The 21,243-nt window shown below is 34.7% G+C and overlaps 1 protein-coding gene across 1 annotated transcript in view; it reads right to left on the minus strand.

Moving 5' to 3' along the window:
- Nucleotides 1-21,243, minus strand: part of LOC124355933 (photoreceptor-specific nuclear receptor-like) — a 68,223-nt gene that overhangs the window by 14,363 nt on the left and 32,617 nt on the right. The gene's annotated exons all lie outside the window — the stretch shown is intronic.

Here is a 21,243-nt window from a genome sequence, read left to right on the forward strand (position 1 = left end):
TTATCCTTCATCAGGTATGTGGTCAGTCAGTCTGGGGCTGGGTGAGGAGTGGGGTGGAGGACAACTGTGGCGTCCTGTACGTATAGCCTTAGTACCCTCTTTATCCTTCATCAGGTATGTGGTCAGTCAGTCAGTCTGGGGCTGGGTGAGGAGTGGAGTGGAGGAAAACTGTGGCGTCCTGTACGTATAGCCTTAGCACTCTCTTTATCCTTCATCAGGTATGCGGCCAACCGTTTCACACACAGTGTCAACAAGATTAACACTTCTTTGATGTCTCCGTTCATCACCTCTACTTTACATCTATTATCTCGTTATCATGATCCTCGTTACTTCGATTCAACCAGGAATCCTGAATATGACAAGAAGTGACATGATGTTTTTCATGATGTGAAGTGACATGATGTATGACAAATCACAGGACACTGATGAATACAGATACTGGAACAGAATGAAAGCATGTTGTAGACCTAAAAGGTGATGAAAAAGGCTTTGGAAATGGATGAATTAATATAAAATAGTCCTCGACACGATCTGCGAAAAGAATGCGCTGAAGAGGAAACTTCCAAAGGTCTGTTCCAAATCCAAAGAGATGAAAATATGAATAAAACGGATGCAATCCAGTTAAAAGCAAACAAGCTGAGGAAAACAACTACTACTATTCTGATTAGTCTATACTGTGAAATTGACGATTTAAAGTCAGAATGTCAAGGGAATATACAGTCAAGGTTCAAGAAGGAAATCAATCAGAATAACTAAGAAGAAACCCCCTCTGAGTGAAGGGTGTGTGGGCAAAGAGAAGGACGAACGGTATAAAAGGGATCCAGAAAATGTTAAATGTAATCCACAAAGAACAATACCTAAGAATGTACTTAAAACAGAGAAGACTGGATTCGATGATTTTTCCATCGAAATAGTCGTGCTGAATCTAGCTGTGTAATAATTAATACAGCAAAATAAGTCATAAAAATATTTATTACTATAGACATCGGTATAATCTAATATTAGTAACAGACAAGCTTCAAAAAATAGAAACCCAAATCAGGAATCATTATCTCAAAGATACTCCACAATATCCATCAAATGTCAGGTATGTAAAACAAAAATCATTCAGTACCCACTGAGTAAAATATCAGCCGTACACGAAATACCCAACAGATTGGGTTTTGAGGGGGTGTATGAGAGAAGAATAGAGCCGCTGGAAAACTATAAACACATTGTTTGATCAAATGTAATAAAATAATATTTTTGAGTAATAATTGATGAAATCTGCATTTAATTTTGCATGATTACGAACAACCATTGGTTTAACTACGTACTTCCAAGAAATTAGTAATTTTTAGTATTCTTTTACAAAGAAAATAACAAACAAGTCTGTATACACTGATTTGCTTACGAACAACCATTGGTTTAACTACGTACTTCCAAGAAATTAGTCATTTATAGTATTCTTTTACAAAGAAAATAACAAACAAGTCTGTATACACTGATTTGCTTACGAACAACCATTGGTTTAACTACGTACTTCCAAGAAATTAGTAATTTTTAGTATTCTTTTACAAAGAAAATAACAAACAAGTCTGTATACACTGATTTGCTTACGAACAACCATTGGTTTAACTACGTACTTCCAAGAAATTAGTAATTTATAGTATTCTTTTACAAAGAAAATAACAAACAAGTCTGTATACACTGATTTGCTTACGAACAACCATTGGTTTAACTACGTACTTCCAAGGAATTAGTAATTTATAGTATTCTTTTACAAAGAAAATAACAAACAAGTCTGTATACACTGATTTGCTTACGAACAACCATTGGTTTAACTACGTACTTCCAAGGAATTAGTAATTTATAGTATTCTTTTACAAAGAAAATAACAAACAAGTCTGTATACACTGATTTGCTTACGAACAACCATTGGTTTAACTACGTACTTCCAAGGAATTAGTAATTTATAGTATTCTTTTACAAAGAAAATAACAAACAAGTCTGTATACACTGATTTGCTTACGAACAACCATTGGTTTAACTACGTACTTCCAAGGAATTAGTAATTTATAGTATTCTTTTACAAAGAAAATAACAAACAAGTCTGTATACACTGATTTGCTTACGAACAACCATTGGTTTAACTACGTACTTCCAAGGAATTAGTAATTTATAGTATTCTTTTACAAAGAAAATAACAAACAAGTCTGTATACACTGATTTGCTTACGAACAACCATTGGTTTAACTACGTACTTCCAAGGAATTAGTAATTTATAGTATTCTTTTACAAAGAAAATAACAAACAAGTCTGTATACACTGATTTGCTTACGAACAACCATTGGTTTAACTACGTACTTCCAAGGAATTAGTAATTTATAGTATTCTTTTACAAAGAAAATAACAAACAAGTCTGTATACACTGATTTGCTTACGAACAACCATTGGTTTAACTACGTACTCCCAAGGAATTAGTAATTTATAGTATTCTTTTACAAAGAAAATAACAAACAAGTCTGTATACACTGATTTGCTTACGAACAACCATTGGTTTAATACGTACTTCCAAGAAATTAGTAATTTTTAGTATTCTTTTGCAAAGAAAATAACAAACAGGTCTGTATACACTGATTTGCTTATATTTGGGATTATCTGCAGGATAATTAGCACGAGAGCGCGACGTGGCGCATAGTAGGCAATCCGAGTACAGGTGTGTGGAGTGTGGTGTATCACTTCTTAATTTAAGGCGCCAAAACAGTTGTTTAAGATCTATATTATATTCTTTAATTAACAACTGTACACAAAATTACTGTTGCTAATTACATATTCCTCAGGCATGAAACAGTTAGATAGTAGATAGATCAGTAGTTAACTCACTTTTAATCGTTTGTATCCATCCTACTTTCGCAGCTTATACCAAAAATGGCCTTACGCAAAACTTGAAATTACGTTTGATAAATTTGCATGAAAACTACTCCAGAAAATATATTCTAAACAGTGACTTAATTACATATCATGTCATGCGAATCAGTGTTTAATCTTTATTAACACATTTGTTCACATAAAAATGTTTTAAATTATAACAAGATTTGTTTGGTTTATAAAACAAATAAACTATTTCAAATGTACTTAAATAATGGTATTACCCTTTAGAGTAGTTTATTAGCTCTAGTAAAGGTAAATTAAGAAAAACTTAACAGGCTATATGTTTGAGTGCTACGTTAAAATGACAGCAAATTAAATTCAACTGCAGATTTTCAGATTGTCTAAGCTATGTATTGATTTTTAAAAACTGTAAAAAGCTGCGACTTTTTAAGTTTAAATTCGTGCTCTTCATGAATAGTTTTGTTACCCACTGACAGATAGAAATGCAAATTAATCTGATAATGTCGTCTCCAAACTTCCCAGTACTTAACACAGGAATAGAGAATGCTTAACTAGAAATAGAGATTTAATTAATAGGCCAAACACAAGATTGAGTAATATTTTGTCTTCCTATGAGTTTGTTGGTATATCACTTTTTAACTACGTTTAAGTGCTCAGAATGTCAGTGTAAAGCGATTTAGGAAAGTCATGCATGACTGACTCATTGAAAGACCCTTTCACAAACTCGATTAATTTTACAGTTCTGACACTAGCATGTTAAAGTTTTAGGAGTTTTAAGTTGCATGTGTATTTTAGTTTTTACCTATACTATAGTTTATTTTTTATAATATTTTAACTATGTTACCATTCTAAAAATATAATATTTCCATGATACGTTCGCATGTCAAGTTAAAAATAATATATTGCACTAGGTTTCATGTTTGTTTTTTACATTGTTACATTGCCTACCTTACTTTGTAACTTATATTTTAACTTGTTTTTTAGCCCCTTTTTAACTGATTAACTATTGATTTTGCATGGATTTCTTTTAATATATTATTTATGTAGCGATTCAATCCATCTTTGAGTTTTCTTTTAGTATGGTAGTTTAATCTGGTGTGCATCCTTCATCGGGTTTTTGCCTATTTGATGTTCCATTTTCTTTCACGATTATTGAGTTTTTTTTTGTTAAGTTTACATTTAGTTTGTTTGAAGTTTATACTATTATTTAATTATTGTTAAATTTGAAAATATTTCATGATAGAAGGTTTTATATTGTTTGATGTTTTTGTTTTGTATTAATCTCTTGTAAATGTTGTTAATACTGTTAAATGAAACCCTTTTGAAATGAACAAAAATGTAGCTATACTTTGATTCAGCTGTATTGTGCCCGTGATTTAACCATGTGTTTACTGCACGATAGATTGACCATTATCTGTATATATTTAAATGTAATTCTTGATCAGTTTTAAATTTCAAATTGAAATTGCATTCAATTATTACGAAACCATTTTATGTAAATGTGTAAAGATCAATAAAGATATCTATATATCTAAAGATATTTATCTATCTATCTAAAGATTTCTGTCTATCTAAAGATATCTATCTATCTATCACACATGAGATAGATAGAATGGAAAGTATCAATCTATGATTGTCTCTTACAGCAACTCGAGGTTGACTGGTGGCGCCATAAAAGTAATGCTGACTGCGGTCGGAACAGTAACTACTATACACACCTCATCAGTCCCATGATCTGCTCGTGACATCGCGGTCGCCGCCGCTTGTTCTCTCATTATGCCCGTCACCAGGTAATCGTGCGCGGCCAACATGGCGGACGTTTGCGGTGGCGGCTGTGTGTGGCTGTGGTCGACGCACACGCACGCGACTTGGTCCACACGCGCGCACCCCCATTACCGTCGGTCACCAGGGGTGATTGTTGTGGCGGTCTCGGTCTAAACACTGACCCATCCAGTAATGCGCAACAGTGAGTGTTGTTTTATTACTTGTCAAAACCTCCGTAGTTGTCGTCTGGCAATTAATATCACAATAATTTATTTTGATTTGGAATGTATTTGAAAAAATAACTTTGAATAATTAAGCCGGTTACAGAAAACATTGGTAATTTCAAGAAAATTAGTCCCAAACGTAATTTTAATTTACTATTTTTGAATTCAATTTATTGTTTTAAATTTGTTCTTATTATAATGTTTATTTTTACACAAACCAGATCGATGGCTGATGAGCTCTTATGTTTCATATAGGTCAATAACCTAATTCCATCTATATATTATATATAAATTAATATTTTTCCGTAAGTCCTTTAAAGAATCGTAAACTATGTGACCGATCATTATGAAAATTTGTATGTATATGTATTTTTCCACGGAGAAGGTTTATATGCTATGCCCATTGATGTAACTCGCCACCAGGCGGCGCTTTAAAAGAAAAGTTTTCGAAGCGCCTGCACATTATAAACTGCAATTACGAGATAGATACGTATATTAAACAGTGAAACACTATTTGAAGGCGCTAAGGTATTATGTATATTTGTCTTTAAACTAAATTTTTGGTTGAACTTAAAGCTTGAGTGATAGACCACTTTGTAATAAAGTACATGTGCATGTACAATACATTTTTGACAGATTTCTTGATCGTGACAGCAAGGTAAAATCTACATTTACATCTGCGTTGGAAATATAATGTAATTAAATTCAACCAGAAGTGCTCATACGCGGGCAAATTACGAAAAGCGTGCCAAGCCGCTGGAAACAGCTAGTTATAATATAAATTGAACAACATGGAAGAGCTTGAAACACAGATACTCTAAACATGATAGTGACTTACCGGACATATATGCTAACCTCAGTCGGTAAGTAAAAAAAAACTTACTCAATTTAATCTGTGTTAAAAATTAAATATTTTAAATAGTGGTTAATGACCTACTAAAAATGACATTAATAATGACGTTAAGAGCACCGTAACATGATCAATGCCGAAAGGTATCAAATTCTACCAGGTCAAGAATTAAGCGAAGATGGTAAATTATTAAAACACGTTTTCATATAATACTAAAATTACGAACTCAAAATCAATCTTGTATAAACCTTTATTCTTAATCGGACCACAAGTTTCCGAATTATGAATTTTCAAATTTTTACTTTGTTAAAAAACGCCAAAAACCAGTCTTTTTACAAATAAGGTGTACGTCACCTCACGTGTCGCGTAACAGGCTGCATGCAAAATGTCAAGTCTTAAGCTCATTTAATTCTCAAAGAACTGACAGGACAGTAATCATACAGATAAGAAATTTTTACCTCCCAACCACCACCTGGCAGACGAAAGAGAAATTCTGTCAGTCTAAAGACAGGCTTCAATGCAATGAATGACGCTCAGCCAAAACCCATAGTTGGACATGAACTATCATGGAAATCATTCTTATCTATGTAGAAATGAAGTTCGTGCGAAATTAAGTCTACTGATGATCTTTCTCGGCATATTTCCACAAAACAGGTCTATATTCACATTTTGATTATTGAGTTAGGTTCATACCAATGTTTAAATAATACAAGTTGCGATGAGGTGGGGAGGGCACTACAACGCAAGAGTGCGCTGAAATTAAATTTTGCCAGACTTTTAACATTGACATGTTATTCTATTTTTCTTTTTACTGTATGAACAAAAATGTCACACTTTTAAATCTCATACGATTGCACTCAGTTTGTTTAGAATTCCTGCGTTTTTATCGGTAGTGATGGTTACCCATAAGACCAAATTTTGCTAACGCTCAGCCAAATCTTATGGAATGACATGCAACATCATCAAACTCAGTGTTGTCTATACATAAATGAAGTTTTTTTCAAAATTGCAAGTTTAAAGGTCAGTTTGCTTTCGTGCGGACATACAGAGAGACATAAATGAAATTTTTCCATCCTCACGATTGACAAGCTTCGCTAATGCTCAGCCAATTATTTCCTTTAAATGTTTAAACGCAGAAATAAACAATTGACATTTAATGTAGCTCCAGTCATTGTAGTGATTTTGTAGTAGTATTGTAGCGGTATTGTAATTCATCATAATTATTAATTAATCATAATTTACTTGTAACTTGTATTTAACATTCAAGTATTCTTCTACAATTGCTACAATGTTATACATTTATTTTTGTTTCGACCGGCCTCAATTTTAAAGCCCTTTGTAATACAAAATCTTATCAGAACAAAAATACATGTATATACTGCAACGTTGAATTAGATTAAAATCATACTAATCTCCAATGTACGGATAGAATACTACGACTCCTATGAATGTGATTTGGACTACTATAGCTGGTGTGGATGTATGCCAAAGTAAGATAAGGACCTGAGGATTAACAGGCTTACTAGTACGTCAGTGGATCTGCATATGTAGAGATAAATTTCATCAACAAAGAAAGCAGGAAAAAGCTAAAGTAATTAGCGTTTGCTTAATTTGTGTAACAAATCACAAAAGACGTTCTTTCAGGACTTTAGGAGGCATCCTCTTAAATAAGTAAAGAATTGCCGAGAGGAAACGATGTTTGGTTCAACGAGTTATTTACGAGAGTACTACTCAGAAACGTTCTACCGTAAGTTTTGACGATAGTTTCTCAACCGAAAACTGATGTTTGTTGAGCGATGTTTGGTTCAACGGGTTATGTACAAGAGTACTACACAGCAACGTTCTACCATAAGTTTCAACAATAAATTAGGGGTTTTCAACCGAAAACTGATGTTTGTTGAGCGATGTTTGGTTCAACGGGTTATGTACAAGAGTACTACACAGAAACGTTCTACCATAAGTTTCAACAATAAATTAGGGGTTTTCAACCGAAAACTGATGTTTATTGAGCGATGTTTGGTTCAACAGGTTATTTACGAGAGTACTACTCAGCAACGTTCTACCATAAGTTTCAACAATAAATTAGGGGTTTTCAACCGAAAACTGATGTTTATTGAGCGATGTTTGGTTCAACAGGTTATTTACGAGACTACTACTCAGCAACGTTCTACCATAAGTTTCAACAATAAATTAGGGGTTTTCAACCGAAAACTGATGTTTATTGAGCGATGTTTGGTTCAACAGGTTATTTACGAGAGTACTACTCAGCAACGTTCTACCATAAGTTTCAACAATAAATTAGGGGTTTTTAACCGAAAACTGATGTTTATTGAGCGATGTTTGGTTCAACAGGTTATTTACGAGAGTACTACTCAGCAACGCTCTACCGCAAGTTTCGACGATAGATTAGAGTTTCTCCACAAAAATGTGATATAGGTCACTGTTTTGAAGGATCATTTACCAGATGTAATTAAAAATTGTGATTACGATTTAAAATGATAATAACATGATGATTGAACGTTAGCTTAGTACGACTTTTATATCTGAGAGTGATCTGTAATATATACACATAGACGTCACCTGAAACAGTATTAGGCTATAATATACGATGATGTTATTTAGCAAAACATAGACTACGTTGGAAACTAGGCATATTGGTGGAAAATTGTGGTATCACAAAATATTACGTTACACATTCAATAATCAGATTTTATATTTCAAGTAGTTGCCTACTTACAACAGGTAGGAATCCAATAACGTAGATATATCCTTAGGTGATGCATTTTTGCAAGATTACGACGTATTGTCAAACGCATAAAAAAACCTTCACAAACACACAAAAAAATTATATACAAAATAAACAAATACTCTAGGAGTTAAACGTTCGCCTTTACGAGTCGAATAGGGTTAACAGATTATTTGAGGCGCGGTCAGTCATCGTGTATGTACTCAATGATCCGTTCTTGTATATCAAGGATCATGGTCGTTATCAGCTATCTCCGCTCAAGTCGGGTGATTTCTTTATATCTCTATATAATGTGTCCTCATTGTATTACCACAAGCCATAAGAAGACTACTCCTTTTAAATTGAGATATTAGCAAACTCAAGTGAAATGTTGATTATAAGTACAACCCACTTTCTTGGTAAATGTCTCACCTACTTGGTACTCGATACTCTGGTACTCTGGTACAGTACAGCACCCCCGGCCCCGCCACAGGGGTTAATCTGTTAACGCCACTCCGATGCACACATTGTGTCGTCTTCATCAGCCGACAATCAAATTGAAACATCCCAGTGGTGACCCTCCTTGAGCCTCGACCCTCAGAGTCTTTGTGCACGAGAAAAGTGAATTATCGGATTCATTAGGTCCACTCCGCAAAGAGAATTAAAGTAATACTTGCAGATTCACTTTACCCGACACCAAAAGTGGCGATAACGAACATGTAGGGTTTTAAAGTGCGAGTAATGATTGACCGTTTTGTATTCTTGTTGCAAAATAATGTATTAGTCACTCTCTTTATAGGATATCTAGCCTCTGTTAAATTTCATACTGGTATTGGCTACGGTTAAAATACTGTACTAATAATAACTGTCTTGCTATTATACGTGATATCAACACTTAGCGTGTATAAAGGGGGCTAAGAGGGTTCCACCTCCCTTCCGAAATTTTGAAAGACTAAAGTTACGCCCAATAGTTTGTTCCAAATACAAGATTTGAAAAATATAATACGTTTATGAGGTCTTAAAGCTTTAAAACTACGCGAGGAAAAATTCCTGAGCTCCTGTTTTATACCTCCTAAACCACCAGTGTGTCTGCTCCTCCCCCCCCCCAAAATAATTTCTTTATACGCCCCTGAGTCAGTCCCTAATAATACAGCAAACGTACTATGGCGTCTGCTACAGTCAACGTGTTAAGCTCTTTATTGGATACTTAAGTTATTGAACTTTAGGAAATAACATTACACTTGTACAATAAATCTAACAAAAACGTCCCCAAAAACACATTTTGAACCTGTATTTATTTGTCGTGTGTGTGATTTCGCTAAAATATTCATAACTCTACAAAAGTTTAAGTTATAATGTTGATGTTTCCAAACTTCCTGCTTAAAATAAACAATATTTCCACTTATATCAAAATAGAGGACTTTCCAAACTTTTCGCATCAAAGTTCACGAAAACTGGTGAATAAAGATATGGGGTATTCCGGTCAATATCCTTTTAGTTTTGAGAGTCGAAATATTATAAAATGTCACTCATTTTAAGATATTATTAAATACTAATCGAAAAGCTTTGAAGTTTTTCTTGTCAAGTGTATATTTCTCTTTATTTTAAAGATGAACGGAAAAAGGTATGAGGTTTTCTTGAAAATAACCAACAACAATAGACTATAAAATTCCACGATGAACCTTGGATTCTTTTGAGTGTTCTTAAAATGAGATTTTCAACAACCCTACGAGTAAAAATAGGGGCGTAAAAATATTTCAACTTTAACATTAGCTTAAAACAAAACTGGCTGCCAGTGCAGTCGGGTCACAAGATGTTCTAATAGTTTGTTAGAGCTTATTTTTAGTTTTTATTTGAACGGTTTAGAGAAATATTATTTGTCTATCAAAACATTTTAAGTGTGTTTTTTTAAATAAATATTCCGTGTCGCAGATATAAAATCTGGTTAAAACCAGCGACAGTGTTTAATACTTGTCATTTAATTAATAAGAATAGAGTTAAAGGAGTGTTTTAACGAAGCTGCTTTTCGTACAAAATTACATATAAAATTAGGCATCAAATTTTCCTGTTCTTCGTTCGTTTTCAATTTAGTGAATAGATTAAATATTGTATAGTCTTAATAAATAAAAATAAAGAGTGAATATTTGCGTGATGTTTTTCTGAACAATAATCTGTACATAACTATGAATGATGTGTTAATTGAGAATTAATTAATTTAAGTATTGCAAATACATTGGATTGCGCATGAATACAAATTAATAACATCATTGTACACGATAATAGGAAGTAGTCATTTTTAATACTATGTCTATTCATAATATCCTTTAGAAACTTAAAAATAAAAGAAAATAATTTCAACACCGATGTTGAAAATCCATATGTATTGTTTGCTAATAGTAAGTGTCATAATTTATTACTCAACTTGGGGATATTTTACGATTTAATCTTCTGAAATCTATCCAGCAATCAAATTTGTTTGAAAGCGTTTAAAGTTGCCACATGTTATGCCATATCACGGAGCCGGCCGTCCCACCCCTAAGTTAAGCCCTAGGCTCAACTAGTGTATAATGCTCTTTTAAAATAATTGATTTAGGGGTCACCCCAACCCTCGTCTCATCTGGCGGTCATTTAAATAACACTCCAGTTTTCCCGAGTGGCAGTACAATTTGTCGTATTTAGTGAGATAGAGTCGGTATCGGAGGAACTGACTCTTAGTTAATAACGCAGAGAAAAGTACTTTTCTTGCGGGAAATATGAGATACCTGGCGGAAGCCTAATGTGATTTGAAGGCATACAAAGGACCGGCTAACAAAAGGGACTATGGTAATGCCATCGTCACCGACCCTTCATTTAAATACTTTACTCATAATGTGATGCAGATGAGGGGTGCATGGGGGGGGGCACGTGTAACTAACAAGTAGCCCGCTGAGAGGTGGGCGGTGTGGCTTTTAATTTGGAAAATGAAGGGCACCTTTTAGGGCAATTGTTAGCATGCGTACTGTGTGTTTTTACCCTAGACAGATTTTGCTGCAAGGACATGACTAAGCGACAATATTCCAAAACTTCCGTTCAACCTTATAATGGAATCCAGTATTCCTCGATCGGTTGATATTTTTGTTTTCTTTACACATACTTGTGGTCAAAGACCTTTATATGGCTAAACATTTATTTGTTCCTCATACTGCACAAATGACAGCTGTTTTTATGCATAAGGTGGTCCATAAAAGTGATTGTTTTCCGTTACTTTATACCAGAGATCTGAAAAATTCAGTTGGCGCGCAGTTTAAGTTTTTTCAGTATTCTAACCTCAAATTTACTGTTGTTATTAAGAATAGTGAATTAAGCACAGCTGTATACGATATGTAAACTTTATAGTGTTATTCTGCTGAGTCTAATATATAATAATTAAATAAAACGTGTGTGTTTTCTGTGTGATAAAAACGTTATTTGGCAACGCTTAATCATATTTCCGACCTCAGCCACACCTCGTTCCTATACCCGACTACACACAGAAAACAACCTATTTTGCTTCTAGTGATGAAAACCACTATTCGCATACATTTATTTAGTTCCATATAACAGTTTCATACATAATTCTAAATTATTATTGATTACAAGAATCAGTATTAGGCCTAAGTCGTTATCAGTGAAACTAACCGAGTCCAAAGTCTTATCGCGATGAAGATAACAACCTTGCAACTGCACCCACTATGCCTCGGAATCGCTTAAGTGATCTGCTTAATCACCGTTAAGTAACGTATTTATTGTACATAACTTGATAGGCAGATCACTGAATGATTTCGAATCAGTGTAGACTAAGCAGATTCAAGGCTGCAAAAGTATTATGGGCTTTTATCAGTTAGCGACTCATTTTAGGGCAGGAAATCAACATACGTAACTTTTGATCACTACACGTGGAATTATGTTCGAAATTTAAAGAAGTTTTTGGAAATGTTGACCAGACGGAAAGACAACCGGATGAATATAACGAGACAGATAATGAATCGTGACTTAAAGAAATTGCACTTTTAAATTCAATAGGACTATAAAATATTAACCAAGACAATATTTTGTGCTTCACGGGTACGCAACGTTGATTTAATAAACATATTAAGTAAAATTTCACTATAACTGAGAGAAATTTGAAATGTAGCTCCCACCTATATACAGAGAAAACAAAAGCACCGAATACGTGTGGGCCTTTAAATGGCCTTAATATAAAATATGTTGCAAGCAAAAGCCGCTGTTTGGTTCTGTTCTCAGTTTGTCTGTTCTATTATTCAAACTCGCAGCATTATGGAACAGACATATAGGCATATGTGCGCTTAGTTAAAGCAGATAACGCCGCGCCGCCGCCGTGCGTTAGTTAACCGTTGTAACAGACAATATTCGGAATAGGGTTAGCAATTAAACTCAAACGAATCATCAGCGACAAAAGGCCAGCTCGCCGCGCGACACCCCGCGGCGCTCTCGCCGAATTAGGCGCGCGTTTTAAACAAATTGGAGCCGCGACTAAAATTAAAATCGCGTGACGAAATCGCTTTGTGCGCCGCGACGCGTGTTGCGGTAACAATGTGGTAGGCGTCGCGGTGGGGGCGGCAGCGTCGTTACTGTGGTCGTTATCTGCACCCCGGGGGCGGCACGATGTCGTCTTTACGCCATCTCTCTGTGTGACGAGATACATGGTACAGTCAACTGTGCACTGCCTGGAGGGCTTCGGAGTGTTATAATATCTCAACAAAAATACTATGGCAATTGTATTTTGATTAATGTGTAAGTTTCTAAATGTGCAACAATAATATTCCATTATATTTTGCTTAATTTTCCTACATAATCAACTAACGAGAACAGTAAGTCGCTTTACTCTGAATATAATAGAGAAACCGTGACGTCAAGCAAGCAAAGGATAATCCATAGAGAAATCCGAGTAAACGTCAACAGAGTTATAATTAGCAAATTACAAGTTACGCAATTTAGTACAACTTTCTATTATATACGACTAATATTGTATCAAGAACTTAATTTAGGTTTTTGACTGACGTAATCACTTGAGTACAAGGTACCGGTGAAAAATACAAATATAAGTATAGTTGAAAATTACATGGTTGAGGTGATCAATAGCAACAAAAACTGGACCCATGCAATGCATTTCCTGTTAATGTTCGGTTACGTCGGGGTTATGTCGGATAATAGGTGATGAGGTCGGATGAAAGCTAACTATTTAAAAAACATACTATCGCAATCAACTAATAAAAAGCAAGGATTGCATGGAAGCTAATAAAGGAAAAGTACAATAGTAGCAATGCTAATAATAACATTTCTGTACGTATCAACGACAGAATAGAATCAGATATAAACAGGAAGTATGTAATATATTGAATAACCATTTTTGTATCAATTGGAGCTAATTTAAATGAAAAATCAACTGAAACCACAACTTAATAATGATCATTTCTTGGCGAGATTGGAATATCCCTTCTTCTTACATCCTGTGAGCCCTGCTGAGGTTGTAAATGCCATCAAAATGTTAAAAAATAAGAATTCAAGTGGAGCTGATGACATATCCAATAGATTATTGAAGGCTTGTTCATATGCAATATGTAAAACCCCCTGTCTGTTATAATAAGCTCTTCTTTCCAGCAAGCTACTTTTCCATCTTTACTAAAAACTAGTTTAGTGATACCTGTATTCAAAGGAGGGGGACAGTACGTCTCTTGACTGTTACCGACCAATTACACAAATTTCAAGTCTAAGTAAAGTATTTGAACTTATTTTTTTAAATAGATTATCACCGTACTTGCTCACAAATAATATTCTAACAGACAAGCAGTTCGGTTTTGTCAAGGGCCGCTCTACTGGTGAGGCATTGGCGACTTTTATATCCCATGTGGTCACGGGACTGGAAAGAAGACAGCGGACACTTGGTGTAATGATGGATCTGACTAAGGCGTTCGACCTGTGTCAGTCATGACAGACTGATGGAGGGTTTGCAACGCCTAGGTTTTACAAATGAGATACTGAGGTGGCTAGAGTCGTATCTTAGGGATCGAAAACAATTTGTCAAACTCAATAACCACTGCTCGGAACTGATTGAGATTAAAATTTGGAGTCCCCCAAGGATCAGTACTTGGACCAATTTTGTTTAACCTTTACATAAATAATTTAGTGCTCACTATAAACCACGAAAATACCGTTATGTACGCTGATGATATTGCCTTCATATTTTCTAATTACAGTACAGAAGAACTCGAAATTAACAGTAAACGTAGTCTTATCACAGGCCTATCAATTTTTAAATAATCTGAATTTACATCTTAATTTCAAAAAAACCACAATTTACAGAATTAAAAAAAAATACTCATCTTCAGCCTCCATGTGTTGAAATAAACGAAGGAAAAAATAGAACACCAATTATCAGTAAAATATTTGGGACTTCAGGTGGACGAATGACTTGACTTGGCGATCCCACATAAACTTTGTGTGTGCCTCTTTGTCTTCATCGTCCTTCCTGATCTCCCAGTTTGCAAAATATCGCCATGTTCAGTTATTTAAAAATAATATATACTTTGGTTTGGTAGAGTCACGGTTGCGGTATGGACTTCTTGTTTGGGGCTCGGCACCTCAGTACTTACTAAAAAGGGTTTTCGTATTACAGAAACGAATTGTGCGTGTTGTGGCTGGCATATCTCGCAGAAGTTCATGCAGAAATGCATTTAAAGAGCACAGCATTTTGACCTTTCCATCTTTGTATATTTACGAGACCATTATCTATGCCAGGTTTCATTGTGCAAATGTAGTAGATGGAGCTGCTATACATGACCACAACACGCGAGCCCGAGTAGACCTGCGACAAACCCAACATCGCTCGGCTCTGGCGGGTGGACTGCCTCAAAAATTCAGGGGCTAGGTTTTTTTGGAAGCTCCCTAGTCATTTAAAAAATATAACTGAAAAAAACAATTTTTAAAAAACAACTAAAAGAATACCTATTAGAGGGTTGTTTTTATTCGGTTGGGGAGTTCCTAGCCTAAAACTCTATTTTAATAATCATTTGTATTTCTTTTATTATTTAATGTAAAATTAGTTCCTACTCAGCTTGACTTTCATACCAAATATTGTATTTTTATATGTTATTTATTAATAATGTACTACTGACTTTTGTCATACATGTAATACATGTCTACGACAATAAAAAGATTGAAATTGAAATTGAAATGATTCGGATGTCGGATAAATGATGGTCGGATAATACGGACTGTTGGATAAGTGAAGGTCGGATAAGTGAGAGAATTGTAGAATGTGAAAAATTTATCAGAGGAACATTCTGTCAACTACAAGCTTGATGATGGGAGGGCAGCATTACCAAAAAATTCCACCCTCCTCTGTATCGGCTTTGAGTCGATCTCAAGATGCGAATATGCTGGAATGAGTCTTAATAAGAGAGTGTGTTTAATATACTATTAGGCGCAATACATGCGATTGGGAAGCGGGCCTTTCAAATACTTAATCATAACATTAGATATGACATTTTATTTTTTCTTCGTGGCGAAACATAAAATTGTATTATACTCAAAATGAAAGTTACTGTTTTACTAATTTAAATAACGATGCAGTAGTATGAAGTACAACATTCCTACTGTACCGCTCAGACCTGGGTGCATTGATTATACAACAGCAGAGCAAGCAGAGATACATACTACATTATCTGAACACTGCAAGCTGTCCCTGTCTCTTGTAAACGCCGCCAGAGCGCTAGTGTCGCGTGGATTATCGGTTGAGGAAACAATTTGCCGAGTGCACACAAGTGTCGTAAATTAGCCGTCGCCTGACACCCCCCCCCCGCCACCAACCCCTGGCGCCATCTTTACTGAAACCGATTCCATTTTGCCCTCTCTCCGTAATTTGCTAAATAGAATTCCCTGTCACACTCCGTCTTTGACTTGTTCATGTAAAAAGCTCCTTCCTTCTCTCGACTCAGACCCAGACTTGTTACGGCTTTTGTGTTCGTTATCCGTCCTGGATGTAGGTCGTGCTTTAACGTTAGACACTGCTTTATAGAATGGAAATAAACGTGCTTTCTTACAGAGTTATTTACGTCACGTCCGAAATCGGTCCATGCATACGTAACTTTACACGTATTGGCCATAAGATCAGAAATGTAATCAAATTATAAAACTGTCTTACTTAAAAGCTAAATGGATCTATCAATGCAATATTAGCGTTTAAAATTTATCATTGAAATAATCGTGTACACATATATAAAAATAGCGCACAAAATTCATAAAAAGGAAGGATGTTTTACTTATAATTAATACTGTATTTTCAATACGAACATAACGTTGTTATATATAGTTTTCATAATTCCACAAAAAAGAGAGAATTCCTTTACATTTTAATTTTGTATTCGTACTGTCATAATTTGTTTGGAGAGTACTTTTGTAAATGTTTGGAGAAAATTTTGTTAAATTTAACTATAAAAATATTTTGAAAAGCCTCAACTCCCTTAAGATAATTCATGAAAGATTTTTTAGTTAATTTTTATTGCCACACCCCAACGATAACCTGTTTTTTACGCTTTAAGATAGTATTTGTTCTCAAGTATCTTTTGTTTGATGTTTGTGAATCTGTTCTCAATCATCACTAATTCCTCCCTTTCCCTTTTTTAAGTATAAAATTAAATTATTAATCTAGTTTAATCTAATTAAAATTAAGTATCTAGCTGACAGTTGTTTGTGAAAATTTCGACATTTAAAAATTCTTATTAAAGTACACTTTTGCCCAAAAAGTGCTCTTTTCTTATAGTTGCGCTCATCAAAATTGATTTTTGTTGTCCTGATTCGAAGATCAAATTAGTTAATCGTGGACAACCGTAATCGGACACAGGAAGAAGAAAATCTATAATATAAACAAATAAAGGGACGCCATCTTTTACATTCAGAGTAGCGGTGACTAAACTTACGCTCGGCCAATAACATGAACAAAAAGGAAAGCTCGGTCAGTTATTTATTTATTTCCAACGGCAGCAGCCAATTTACAAAGACAAGCATAGATGGTAGAATACAGCGGGGGGAAAAAAATAATACAATCAGATGAAAAATCTACATAAAGTAACAAAATAGGTAGGCTTATACAAAAATTTGATAATAAATAATAAGTATCCAAAGATATAACAAGTTATAAATATCCAAAACATAACAAAAAATAAAAATAAAGATTAACAAACAACAATAATTACTCAAGTATGGAAACAACTCAGAAAAATGATTCAAATAAATTGTACTTTATATAAAAAACAATAAAAAACAACTAAAAAATAGGTAGATATCAGCAAAAGTAGAATAATAAATAATTACGTAAAGGAAAAAATATTTATAAAAACTCTCTGTGCAACAGGAACAAGCAATCAACTAGCTAACGAAATTATAAGATTGATAAGAGCGAACATAAATAAATAGTGCTAATAAATTAAAATATAATATATAACATTTAATAAATAACAGTAGAAATTAAATAAATACAACATATAATACAATGAACATGCACTTAACACAGCTTAAAGCTAACTAGGTCTCAATTTCTAGTTATGTAGAGGTTTTGCTATAATAAATATTACCACAGAGCCAAAAGTAAGAAAGATAAAAATAACAGTTGTTTTTTAAGAAATGAGATGTCGAAAACAGATTGGAAAGTTTGAATCATCCAATAAAATTGTTGCAACGATACATATAGCATGGTTTGTGATATTTTCGTCAAGTATTGTAAGTATAATATGATACTGATAAATAAAAATGTATGGCCATCTTTACATCTACCACATTCTAAATCAGTATTAATATGAAATTTAAGTTACATTCTACAAGATAGGTTGTAACAAAATCAAATTTAGATTAACCAATAAAAATATATGCTTGATTGAATTAACTTGAGAAGCAAAAATAGCAAAATCAGGTTGTAACAATTGGAATATTGTTGTATCTGAATCTGCAATCCTTAATTCTAAAGTTTGTTGTAATAAAAAAATCTATACCAATTAGAAATAGATTTATTATACTATTTTTGATAGTGCGAATACAGTCGAACTTTGATAAATACCCTGACATGGAAACTGCTGTATGTCGAGCTCACTAAGCGGCTATAAAATTCAGCAGTTAATATTTTGATTAATTAAATCTGACCTGAACCCAATGAATTTGATGAAAAAATACACCAAAATCAATAATACCAACAAAAATGTTTATTAACTAGCGCTTTTACTGCTTGCATTAATTAATACACAACTAAAATTTGTTTATTAAAATCAGCGAAAATTAACTTCTTCAGTAGTTTTACAGCTAATTCTAATCAATAAAATATGTAATTTTTATATTATTTATAATACATTGGCTGTCTCAACGTCAAATTTTATATCTAAACGCACAAAAAACACACTTTGAATACATTTTATGACAATTACCGCGCTCCGCATAGTGGTTTATTTTGTGATAAAGAAGCGTGGGTAGGATTTTCAAAAAAGGGTGTTCCGGGCAGTTCATTATGGCAGAATATTTCCAGAAAACACCAATGATAGTGAATTATCAAGTATAACTTAGCTGGTTGTAATTGTTTAATTGCGGTAGAGGGGAGTAAATTTCCCAATATTATCTGCGAATATTATGACCTCATGGACTACGCTATTGGGCGGTGTCATAAATTATACAGTCTTTACTGTATTGGTTAAGGTTGTTAGATTAGGTATTGTAGCCTACACTTCAAATGTGTTATCAAGAATTCTTATATGGTCAAAGATTTCATCCCTGGGGTTAGTATAAACAAAGTTTACACTTCCCATTTTGGTGCGTAAGGCCGGACACATTACAGTCATCATCGCTAACCTATCCTGGACGATGAATTGTTGATAGAAACATTCAGGAGCAATTGAAGTCTCTGAAACCCATCTTGATTCACTGCATCCCGTTTGGCCTCTAATAGTGATTTGAGAAACTTTACCGAAGTTTCCCCGAGGTAGGACAATTCTCAAGAAAGAATCTCCAGGTCTCTACTCCCAATTCCTACTGTACGTTTGTAGTCTCCAGCAAAATATGTAATTGGGATATAACTTATCTTTTAAGAAGAAATAATAATAATAATAATAAATAATAAACTTTATTGTGAACAGACAATGCACACATTGTATCACAATCGTCCTACCTAACCTAATCATTCACACTGACAATACACCATTCAGACATACATTGTATCACTCACGCCTCTTTCACACGATTTACAGGCCCGGCAAATTTATTTGTTTTGATGGTCTTTGAGAATTTTAGGTTTTAATCATCCCAGCGACCCATCATAAACTCACCAACTGAGTATAATGCCCTCGAAATTAAAAGAGTTTTCAACTGAGTTTTGAAATGTTTTCCATTTTGTTGTTTGATGTGTTCAGGGAGACTATTGATCAATCTGACACCAACCTGGGATGGTAAATTTCTGAACGCATTTGTCCTGTGCTGTTGGACGCGCAAGTTGTCCCTGCCTCTCGTCCCGTGTTGGTGAACATCCCGTCCCCTAACCAAAGCACACCTTGACACGGAGTAGAGAATCACCTCGAGAATGTAGAGACAGGGCAAAGTCAGAAATCCCAGCTCCCTAAACGCGCTTCTACACGACTCTCTATTGTTTAAATTCAAAATTACTCTTACGGCCTTTTTTTGGAGCCTGAAGACTCGCTCCAACTTGTGCTGTGCACAACTGCCCCAAAGTCTGATTCCATATCCCAAGTGGGAATAAATTAAACCATAATAGGCCGTTTTTAATACCGTAATAGGGCAGTGCTTTGCCAAATTGCGAAGGGCAAAGATGCCCGGTGCAACCTTGGCACAGACATGATCCACGTGAACGTCCCAGGTTAGTCCTCGATCTAGGAACATTCCTAGGAATTTTGTTGATTCCGTTTCATCGAGCGGGAGATCATCCACAAATACTGAAGGTCTTGTTTCAGATTCTCGTTTGATTAGCGGAAATTTTATGAAATTTGATTTTGATTCATTTGTTTTCAGGTTTATTTTAGAAAAAAATTGAATGCAGGAATTCAACTCAGAAAAAGTAATTATTTCCAAGTTTTGAAGTGTTTTGGCTTTAACACAGAGAGTCGTGTCGTCAGCATACTGAACCACCTTTCCATTCTGGATCGATGGGTTCAGATCGTTTACGTAAAGCAGAAAAAGAACTGGCCCAAGGATAGATCCCTGCGGGACTCCATGGGTGATCTTTGCTTTTGAGGATAAGGCACCCGAGATCTGCACACACTGCTCTCGGTCACTAAGATATGATCCAAGCCATTTTAGAGGCAGACCTCGTACACCACTCCTTTCCAACTTGTGCAAAAGTATTTCATGATGCACACAGTCAAATGCTTTGGAGAGGTCGAGAAATACGCTGAGCACGTGTTCACGCCTCTCCAGTCCATCGACAATATGTTCTATGAGGTTAGTTACAGCGTCTACTGTACTCCTTTTTTCTCTGAATCCGAATTGGGTCGGGCTGAGAATATCAAAACTTTCGAGGAAAACCTACAGTCAGTGGTGGTTATAGGGAAAATACAAAATACCACATTCCAAAAAGTTTTAAGTTACTAGTTATTCGTAATTGTTCTGATGTGGTTACGAGTGGTTATGGTTTGAGAGTATCAACGTAAAATACAATTTGTACCAATGCCATAACTTGTAGAACGATTGGTTCTCAGTAGCGTTGTCCTGGGGGAAACGAACACACTGGCCACCATACGAGAAGAATTAGATGCAGAGAAATGGAATTTTGCCAATTA

The sequence above is a fragment of the Homalodisca vitripennis genome, chromosome 2, assembly GCF_021130785.1.
Source record: "Homalodisca vitripennis isolate AUS2020 chromosome 2, UT_GWSS_2.1, whole genome shotgun sequence".
Lineage (NCBI taxonomy): Eukaryota > Metazoa > Arthropoda > Insecta > Hemiptera > Cicadellidae > Homalodisca > Homalodisca vitripennis.